We start from the raw sequence: 2,835 nt of genomic DNA, 5'->3' as shown, positions 1-2,835 counted from the left end.
CTCTGAAGTTACCTGAATCCTTTATATTGCACTGCTAAACCTCTTTTCCATGGGGTGAAACTATTTATGTTGAAAGTAGGTGCTGGTATCATGCATAGATCAGACTTTACAAAAAAATTTTAAAGGCAAATACACTATTTCTTATTTAATATTATCCTTTGTGTGAATGATTCCCTTCAGAACCACTCAGGAGGAGGCCTCCTCTAGCTAAATACCATCAAATAATATCCAGTTCTTAACCTCATCCTAGAAAAAAGCTGATACTGCTTTCATATAAAATTACACTATTTTTGTTAGTATATATCGTAGTCAAAAGCCATCAGAAAATGATGTGAAATTATTTGCAAACAGTTTTAAAGGAGCTTTATGAATTAAAAAAGATTTTAATGTTTATTTTTGAGAGAGACAGCATGAGCAGGGCAGGGGCAGAGAGAGACAGGGACAGAGGATCTGAAGCAAGCTCTGTGCTGTCAGTGTAGAGTCTGACGTGGGGCTTGAACCCACAAACCATGAGATCATGACCTGAACCGAGTTGGACATTCAACCACTGAGCCACCCAGGTGTTCCCAGCAGCTTTATGATTTAAAAAAATGTTTTTGAAATATTTATTTACTTTTGAAAGAGAGAGAGAGTGTGTGTGAGTGGGTGAGGGGCAGAGAGAGAGAGAGAGGAAGACACAGAATCTGAAGCAGGCTCTAGGCTCTGAGTTGTCAGCACAGAGCCCAACATGGGGCTCAAACCCACAAACCATGAGATCCTGACCTGGGCTGAAGTTGGATGCTTAACCGACTGAGCCATCCAGGCACCCCAAGCTTTATGATTTTTTAAATGACCTAGCAATTAATCTCAGTTGTGGAAAATAACTGCAAGCATATTGTCATTGTGAGATATCCTAACAACTATCTGTAAAATAGATATCAACCGTTAATCCATTAAGACAAAAAACCAAGAATAGAAATGTCAAAGCAAGCACATGCCATACTTTCTTGGTTATTGATGGACATTAGGTGCTGGCAGGCATTCTCATGGATCCCATACATATATATCCTTAAATAAGCATCTATATCAATATTTTTAATATCCACTTCAAGCAAAAGAACTTATTCAATTATATGGAAACTCTCTCTATCTTTCCCCAGCTCTAGGGGCTAAGGCTATATTTGAGTTAAGTCTACCAGATGATTTAATGAGCATAGTATCTAGAAAAAAAATAGGCAAGGATCCCCTTCTCCCTCTTATGAGAAATGCATCAAAATTAAGCCATTCCCAAAGGAGGTCCAATGCCTCCCTGAGGAAGAACCCTATTCTTTTCCTCACATTAACAGTTGGCAACAACTCAGGGGTGCCTGAGTGGCTCAGTTGGTTAAGCGTCTGACTTTGGCTCAGGTCATGATCTCATGGTTCATGGATTCGAGCCCCGCATCAGGCTCTGTGATGACAGCTAGCTCAGAGCTTGAAGCCTACTTAGGATTCTGTTCTCCCTCTCTCTCTGAATTTCCTCTGCTCATGCTGTCTCTCTCTCTCTCTCAGAAATAAATAAATCATTTAAAAAATTTAAAAACAGTTGGCAACAACTGTACATTGTATCTCAAGAAATTAGAGAGTTTTCTATTTAAAAGCCTGAGGAAAATATACTTGGAATGTGTCCTTATAGGAATGAGAAGCTGGGATGGGTGCTGGGTGTTATATGTAGGGGTTGAATCACTGGATTCTACTTCTGAAATCATTATTGCACTATATGCTAACTAACTTGGATATAAATTTAAATTTTAATTAATGAATTAATTTAAAAAGGAATGAGAAGCTGTCTTTCTGCCTGGCCACGCTTATCTGGTTCCCCACCTCCTGACATATCTCAGAACATAAGGCAGCATTTTTCTTATGACCTGGATGCTGACACTCCGATCTTGTACCCAGNTGTGGGGTTCAAACTCACAAACTGTGAGATTATGACCTGAGCTGAACTTGGATGCTCAACCAACTGAGCCACCCAGGCGTCCCAGTCAAACTGTTTTGTATCCTTCATTTCTCACTAGCCATGGCATTTCTCCCTCAGTATTTAAATTGTTGAGAAATTCTCCCAACAGTGTCGAAGTCGAAGGCATGGATACAAGAAGATACACCTTGCTCCCTCCCACCTTCAGGTCAGGAGTGCTTCTCTCTGCGCCAAGTTAATTCTTTAAAGAGAAAATTTCTGAGATTTTGTGTAACTTTCAAGCTGAAGCTTACTTCAGTGGAAGGAAGAGAATTAAGAGCTTCTCTGTTGGTGGGTTTAATATTGACAACTCCGCTGTGCAGAATGAAGGGGTCCGTGTAGAATGCAAAGCAAAGCAATGCTCACCCTTACTTTTCCTTTGTATTCTAGAGCTCATTGGGACGCAGTTGCACGTGCCATGACCATTTCTTTTACCTTCCAACCTCTTAACTAAAAATAACTTCCCTAGAAGCCAGCCTTGTTTTGNGGTGTTACACAATGTTGTTTTTAATGTAATTTATGTGGAAGGGTAATTATGCAGTAGCCATCAACTTTGCCTCACACTTATTCATCATAACTGAGTATTTGTTGGTGGTAATGTGCCATGGGAGACACTGGGGTTTCTGTTTCAATAAAGAAGGATTTATGAAAGTTTGTCCCTGACTTTGATGAAGCAGAGGTCTAAACGCCATCCTCACAGAAATGCAGGCCACATTTTTTTTAACTTTTTATTTTTTTCTTAATTTTCTTTTTAATGTTTTATTTATTTCTGAGAGAGAGAGAGACAGAGAGACAGAGAGACAGAGAGAGACAGCATGAGCAGAGAAGGGTCAGAGAGAGAGGGAGACATAGAATCTGAA

General features: G+C 39.7%; 1 long non-coding RNA gene across 1 annotated transcript in view; it reads right to left on the bottom strand.

Moving 5' to 3' along the window:
* Positions 1–2,835, bottom strand: part of LOC144239710 (uncharacterized) — a 244,879-nt gene that overhangs the window by 62,992 nt on the left and 179,052 nt on the right. The window lies entirely within an intron of this gene.

Source organism: Crocuta crocuta, unplaced genomic scaffold (assembly GCF_008692635.1).
Source record: "Crocuta crocuta isolate KB4526 unplaced genomic scaffold, BGI_CrCroc_1.0 scaffold429, whole genome shotgun sequence".
NCBI lineage: Eukaryota > Metazoa > Chordata > Mammalia > Carnivora > Hyaenidae > Crocuta > Crocuta crocuta.
This window is presented reverse-complemented; position numbering and strand designations above follow the sequence as displayed.